Source organism: Triticum aestivum, chromosome 3D (assembly GCF_018294505.1).
Source record: "Triticum aestivum cultivar Chinese Spring chromosome 3D, IWGSC CS RefSeq v2.1, whole genome shotgun sequence".
NCBI classification, from domain to species: Eukaryota; Viridiplantae; Streptophyta; class Magnoliopsida; order Poales; family Poaceae; genus Triticum; species Triticum aestivum.
This window is the reverse complement of record NC_057802.1, coordinates 601,266,189-601,274,710: the sequence shown is the minus strand read 5'-3', so window position 1 is coordinate 601,274,710 and position 8,522 is coordinate 601,266,189.

The following is an 8,522-nucleotide window of genomic DNA, read 5'->3' as shown; positions in this document are numbered from 1 at the left end:
AAGTACTTTGTAGGTGTAACGGGGTAGGTTTGCAATAATATAAAGAGCGCATAAATAAAAAGTAGGGGCTGTTTCAATAAAGACACAACTAAAATAGTTTTAGTAGAGAGCTTTTTGTCACGTGAAAGTTATTTGTCCCTAGGCAATCGATAACTAGACCGGTAATCATTATTGCAATTTTATTTGAGGGAGAGGCATAGGCTAACATACTTTCTCTTCTTGGATCATATGCACTTATGATTGGAACTCTAGCAAGCATCCGCAACTACTAAAGATCATTAAGGTAAAACCCAACCATAGCATTAAAGTATCAAGTCCTCTTTATTCCCATATGCCATGACCCACTTATCCGTGTTTGTGTTCCACTCACTCACGCAACGCAGACAATAAGCAAACCATGAACATATTGCAAACCCTACAGCGGGGATCCCTCACGCTTGCGCGACATGGAGAGCACCATAGGATAGCACCAATAATAAAACATGCAACTCAAACCAATCACGATCATCAATTAACCCATAGGACAAAACGGATCTACTCAAACATCATAGGATAGCCATACATCATTGGGAAATAATATATAGCGTTGAGCACCATGTTTAAGTAGAGATTATAGCGGGTAAAAGAGGGGTTACACCGCTGCATAGAGGGGGGAAGAGTTGGTGATGACGGCGGTGAAGTTGTTGGTGTAGATTGCGGTCATGATGATGGCCCCGGCGGCGTTCCGGCGCCACCGGGAGAGAGGGGGAGAGCCCCCTTCTTCTTCCTCCTCCTTGACCTTCCCCTTAGGTGGGAGAAGGGTTTCCCCTCTGGTCCATGGTCTTCATGGCGGCGGAGGGGCGAGAGCCCCTCCGAGATTGGATCTGTCTCTCTGTCTCTCTTTGTTTCTGCGCTCCCTGATTCTGGCCTTTCACCGTTTCTTATATTCCCGGAGATCCGTAACTCCGATTGGATTGAAATTTGAACATGATTTTTATCCGGATATTAGCTTTATTGTGGCGAAAGAAGGGCACCAACTGCCTTACGGGGTGTCCACGAGGGTCAGGGGCGCGCCCCCCTGCCTCGTGCCCCCCTCGGGCATAGTCTCGCGTTGATTCCACTTCCCAAAATTAACATATATTCCAAAAAAATCTCCGTCAGTTTTTATCCCGTTTGGACTCCGTTTGATATGGATTTTCTGCGAAACAAAAAACATGCAACAAACAGGAACTGGCACTGGGCAATGGATCAATATGTTAGTCCCAAAAATAGTATAAAAAGTTGCCAAAAGTATATGAAAGTTGTAGAATATTGGCATGGAACAATCAAAAATTATAGATACGACGGAGACGTGTCACTATGGACCCGTAGGTCTGAAGTAAACTACTCACACTTCATCGGAGAGGCAGGGGTGTTGATGTAGAAGCCCTCCGTGATCGATTCCCCCTCCGGCAGGATGCCAGAAAAGGCCCCAAGATGGGATCTCATGGGCACAGAAGGTTGCGGCGGTGGAAAAGTGGTTTCGTGGCTCCCCTGGATGTTTTTGGGGTATAAGAGTATATATAGCCGAAAGAATTAGGTCAGGGGACTCTCGAGGGGCCCACAAGGTCGGGGGGCGCGCCCCACCCCCCTGGGCGGGCCCTCCACCCTTGTGGCCGCCTCGAGGCTCCTCTGACTTGCACTCCAAGTCTCCTGGGTTTTTTCTGGTCCAAGAAAAATCACGACGAAAGTTTTATTCCGTTTGGTATTCCGTTTCTACGAAACTCTAAAACAAGGGAAAAAACAGAAACTGGCACTGGGCTCTAGGTTAATAGGTTAGTCCCAAAAATCATATAAAATAGCATATTAATGCATATAAATCACCCAAAACAGATAATATAATAGCATGGAACAATCAAAAATTATAGATATGTTGGAGGGAGACGTATCAGGTTCAACAAGGGGACATCGAGTGTTGAATCAGAATAGGGCACAGGGCATATGACTACGATGACTACTTTGCCCTGATGCAGCATTCAAAAAAATATATTTTCCATGTTGATTCTAGATGCAACAACCATCGTCCATGCGCCTCTACGCAAGTGTCACGGTCTATGATCATTACTTCAAGCTGAAGAAAGATGATGTTGGCCACATTGGATTCTCGGGTCTACAGAGGTGCACGACTGCTCTGAGGATGCTTGCGTATGACACAACCATGGATTTGTGGGACAAGTACCTCAGGATGTATGAGAGCACACATGATTGGAGGCCATGGTTAGATTTTCTACATTAATGGTCAAGGTATTTGGATTGGAGTACGTGTGAGAACCAAATGACAAAGACAAAGCAATACTCGTGGCACTTGGAGAATCAAGAGGATTTCCATATATGCTCGGATCTCTGGATTGAATGTACTGGAAATGGAAGAACTACCCATATGCTCAACAAGGACAATACCAGGGACATCATAAAAGCCCGACATTATTCTTGAAGCAGTTGCATCACAAAACCTCTGGATTTGAAACTCTTTCTTTGACATATCCGGGTCGCATAATGACATCAACATGTTGCAATAGTTTTAACAGTTTGCAAGGTTGTGTGCGGGCAACGTTCCTACGTGCAACTATGTCATGAATGGACATGAGTACAATATGGGGTACTTCTATCCCTCGTTGGCAACCTTTGTCAAGACCATCAACATGCCATGAGGTAAAAAATGTCACTTTGCTACAACATAAGAAGGTGCTAGTAAGGATGTGAAGAGGAAATTTGGAGCGCTTCAAGCCTGTTTTGTAGTTGTTCGCAGACCTGCTAAATAATGGGATCCAGAGACATTGTGGGAAGTGATGACAAATTGTGTGATCATGCATAATATGATTGTGGAAGATGAGGGTGAGGGTGTATTCCTTGGTCTGGAATTCCAAAATATGGGCGATCCTATAGCCTCCAGAGCAGAATCCAACGAAATTTGAGGAATTTCTTGAACTACATCATTAGATTCGCAATCAGCAAGCTCATACATAATTTTAGAATGATCTCGTTGAGCATTTGTGGTCATTTGTGGGTGTTTCGTAAGGACAATTACAATATGTGTCCAAATAAATTGGATTCAAATTTGAACTATTTTATTCCAAAAATTATGTTTGGATTGTAATATTTTTATTTTAAATTATATTTTCATTGGACTATTTATATCTTGAGTTATGCATGCATCGTTGTATTTAATTTCATTATTTACAATATTCGTACTACACAAGAAAAATAGACAGGCCCATAAATATAGTGACTCTGGTCGGATGGCCTCCACCCCATCGGCTGTCCACGGATATATCTAAATATCTTCATGGACATTTGGTGATGTCTGTTTAGTGATTCATCTTGGAGGTGCCCTTATTACTCGACAACGCAAGTAACAAAACAGGGTGCAACGCACCCGGCTTTCATACCCTGGTGTAGGTACATCTGTCTGCCTGTATTGGTATAAGAATCTCCCCCACTCAAACTAAAATGTAAAAGAATCTCTCCTTTCTAAATTCATATAAAGAATCACCTTAGTATAATTTCTCTTTTAATAATTTAGTTGTGTGCATTCTCAGTGTCTTGACTAGTTCTTGACTTTGTATTGGTGCAAAGTCCTTTTGTACATTAAAAAAATGTTATGATTTGTAAGGCACTTAACATATATATTTTTGGTATATTGTACTGTCAACATTAAATCTCAAAATATATCCACGAAGGTAATACCAAATTTGGATTAATATATTAATCCTTATAAGAAAATGGCATAGTGTATTAGTAATCGAAATGGACCGTACAATTTTAGATCTCTTTATCAGAATTATTTAGTCCTATCCCACGGGTTAGGTGCTTAGCTGAAGGTGGAAGGCGAAGCCTAGTAAATTGATGGAAGCATCTCAACCTATGCAGAGGGCCGCATTTGCTGATTTAATAGGTTGGGGATTCTCCCGAATACCTAAACAATCGTGTTGGTTACAAACTTGATTCGAAAATCAAAAAGGATAAGGAAAGCTAACAAGCTGACAAGATCCTAGCCGACACGCACACACGTGCTAATTCAACATGTTTAAAATGATACTATAGTTCAAACTCTAACGACCACTCTTAATCACAACTTTCTCAAGTCGAGATTACATTTTAATTCTTTCGAATTTGTCGTGGGCAATGCTTCTAAAGTCATGTGTAACTTCATTTCTTCAATGAATAAATCAAACGTACATCAACATGTTGCTACCCCTCCCTCTCAGAAAGTGCGAGTCTATTTTTATGTGTTTCGTCTGGCTATCAAACATTAGGTTAACACATAAACGGGTATCGCCCAAATTATCGCACCTAATACAAGGAGTTTTTGCTTGAGGCACTCCAAGTTTAGCGAGCAAAGACTGGAGCAAAATGATTCATGTCGTGTCATTTTCAAGGGATTTATATTATGCTTCCATACTTGATATTGACATTGTTGTGTGTTTCTTAGCATACCATGAAAATAAGTTTAGTCCAAAAAATATTGTAAACAACTAGTTGATCTTCTACATATATCATCCAAGCTTGCACCCTCAATCCACATCAGACAAGACATTTTCCAAGGTAGGTGATGACTTATTAAATGTCAAATCAACACTCAAAGTGTTCATGACATACCTCAAAATACGTTTTGCAACAGTGCATTAAACTATGGTAGGAGAATGCAGAAATTGGAATACCTTACTTACAATAAGAGGGATATCATGTCTAGTGATACTCGAGTGTTGAAGTGCACCAACTGCTCCTACTTGTTTCGATATGTTCTTGTCCCAAGGGTTCTCCCTCAAGCACCGAAAAGTTTTCAGTGTTTTGAGGGTTGAGATGGAGAAGGCTTAAGCCCCTACGTTCCAACTGGAGTCAAAAGATCTAGTGCATTTTTTCCCTGTGATGGCACATACCATCCTCAATCTTCTTAACTTAAATTGCACAAAGAAATCTAAGCCTCCCAAGTTCTTCACGATAAAGTATGTGTTTAACAGGTTTTTTGCTTCTTCATTAGATGAGCTAGTGATGATAACTATGTCATCAACATAAATAAGCACAAAATTACTACTCCAAATTTACTATAAATGGGCACTGAAGTATCAAACTTGGAATTAATATAACCATATATTGAAGATTTGAGCTTAAATGATAATACCATCCCCTAGGAGCCTATTTAAGTCCATATAAGGTCTTGTCAAACTTACACACCTACTAGGGTCCTAAACAACACGCACGCGTGCGCACACACAAACACTAGATACAACAAGAGACAAGATCTTGCTTAGGTCCATATAAGGCATTGTCAAACTTACACACATGGAATGGTGCATGGTTATCTTCAAACCCAAGTGGTTCTTTCATGTAAACATCATCTTCCAAATATAAAAGTGACAATAATCAAGGTATTTACATATATTAATTAAGCATTAATGTTGTTCTCTGGTGCTTCGTAGAAGTAGCACCTTGATTACCATTAATTTTCATTTGGATCACACAAAAACGGGAGGGTAGGACAAAAGATGTTGTGCAAGTTCTTATCGCTAGCATGTACAACCACATACGAAGTACATGCCTACATGAGTTGATAAATTTGAGCTAGATTATTATCACCCTTTGTATAGTTGTTACATAATTGATTCTATCCAGCCAACGTCCCATTATCCATCCTCGTGCCTAGGCTTTTGATAATTATTGCTCTCGTTAAGATCTTTGTACTTAGCAACTATTGGATATTGCTGCTTTCTGTTACTTTGTTGCCATCAAACTACAGTCACTCCATCACATTTGCTACTAATAAATTCTCTTTGGCAAGTATTTGTTTTCAAGTGTAGTTGAATTGACAACTCAATTGCTGAAGCTTATATATATTATTTGGATCCCCTTCTATTGAATCAATAGATTTGGGTTTCCATACTTCTCATCGACTATTGCAACCCCCTACACTTGTGGGTTATCACCAGGCTAATTGAAGTGTGATCACACGCCTCTGCTATTCTCGTACAAGGCTATAGACCAATAGACATATGGCTCCGCACCATACACACCATGTACAGGGGTGAGGCAGGAGAGTTAATCTATTGACCGTCACAATTATTTTCGCCACCTTGATCAAAGACAGATTAAGGATAGAGCTGGTCCTATTAGCAAAATTTCTTTGCGAAGTAGAACACGATATTAGCACATATGGTTTGAAACGGGAATAAGTTTTCATAAAAAAACAATATCCGTATAGATATACACTCATCTAGAATGAACATCAAGGCACTTGACTCCCTTATGAAGAGCAACATAGCCTAGGAAACACACTACTTATATCTAAAATAAAGTTTGCGGGCATTGTAGGGCCTACAATTTGGCTAATGAATACACGCAAATATGTGAACAGACGCAGAATCATGTCTGGTAACTAAGGGGCATTCAATTGTTGTCAAAAAATTGATGAGTCAGGTTGGCAACATGTTGATGAGATGGGTTGCAATAAGTAATGCTTCGTCACAAAATTTTAATGGCACCGAAGCATTTGCAAGAGTAACTCTACGTCAACAATGTGTTGATTTTTTTAGAAATCGGTTGAATCATTTTTTTGGTGATCATGGTGTAATAGACATGATGGGGAATTATTTCTTAAGGAACTTAATTTTTCATATTGGCCACCATGATTATATTGTGCAACAATATTTTTTCTATCAAATTGTACTCAACAAGCGCTTGAAATTTATGAAAATATTTGAAAACCATTAGATATCTTCTTAATAAGATATATCCATATCTACTTGCTAAAGTCATCGATGAAGCTTACATAGTAGGTATATAATCCAATAGAGATAGGAGTTGGTCCCCATGCATCGCCCAACACAAGCTCTGAAGAACAAGTAGAAAGACTGTTTGAGACATGGTATGTAAGTTGACGACTTCTGCCTTTTTGACATGAACACACACTAACTCGGAACTAGATTCGCCACAAAAGGGAGTTTATTATTCTCGAGAACTTGTTGAATTATGGAAGACGATGAATTTCGTAGGTGGCTATGCCACCTTTACAAAGATGGTGTGGTGACACTAAGAACTTACTACTTGATATCCCAACTTGAGGGACTAGAGAATAAAGTACTCCTTCACTTTTGTCTCACCGAATTATTTTTTCCATTACCTATTGATAAAAAGAATTGGGTGAAACTCAATATAGACTTGGTTCTCAATGGCAAGACGATTAAGAAAAAACAAGATTCTTTGATGAACTAGAAACATGAAGGATATTTTTAAGATGACGATTATGTTTGGGTTTAATAATTGAATAGCCAAGACTTATTCTCGTACCCAATCCATTGGTTCTATCCACCTGATATTGTATGTGATACTTGTCACAAATCATCAGTTATCAAGATCTCTATGATCTGATCAATGGCATCATTGTTAGCGTAAACCAATTTGTGTGGACACAATAAGTGGTGTTGGCAGACCAACAACATCCTCTTCTTGTTGATAGAAATCGTCGTAGCACCACCAGCAATCTGACGCATTTTGGCTAGATTGCCACATATTTGGCAAATCGGTCCGGGCTTAGTCCCGCTCTACTGCTGTTGTCGATGTTAGGGTCCCTGTGAGAGCACCCATAATGATGGCATTAGAGCGACGCTCGTGGATATTTCCATGTGGCCACCATTTTTGTGCACCTAGAGGAAAGCATTGTCCCCAAGAAGTGAATCTGGTGCACTAACGTGAAGCCGAGTTCATTGAGGACTTCAAGTCGTTGCTTGAGCCTTGGAGCAAAACCATCTGCATGCCAGAATTTGGCATATGTCATGTAGCTCACCCAAAACAGTACTCACTTTGGGCGAACTTGCCATACCCACACCTTGGACATGTCCCTAGCCTCAGTCCCGGCATTTACCTGAACTCCGGCGACCTCCCATGGCATGAAAATAACTGGAACAGCAAGACCGGGGTGCCCCTATTCTGAGCCTTCAACGGGTAGTCGCCCTTATAACTCATGGGGACGCAAGGGTGGGCCAACCCATTTGCGCATGTAGCTCCTTCGCTTGTATGTGTTCACTACATCGTGTTCGCAAGATGTGCAGGAAAACATATCGCTTCAGTATTGCATAAAAGGTACATGTATTACTACGGGTTCAACACGCATCCACCAATATTATTTTATTTTCCTAATAATCTAAAAAATGTCAAGATTCTAATGAAAAATGCTCACAAAATTTAAAAAAAAATACTAATGAATACAAAAGACTCACAAATTTGAAAGAAAGTTAAAAAATATAAAAAAGTTCGTCTTCACAAAATTATAAAATTTCTTGAATTTTAAAATGTTTGTAAATTTTAAGAAATATTCATAAATTATAAAAATATTAACAAACACAAATTGATCATGGATTTGAAAAAAATAGTTCATCATTTAAAAATAGTTCATAACGTTAAGAAAGTATTCATAAATTAAAAAGGGCAAATGATAAGAAAACACAAACCAAAAACCTAGTAAAAACTAGCATTAGAAATAGAAAAAAAATAAAGCTGGCAGAAAGCTT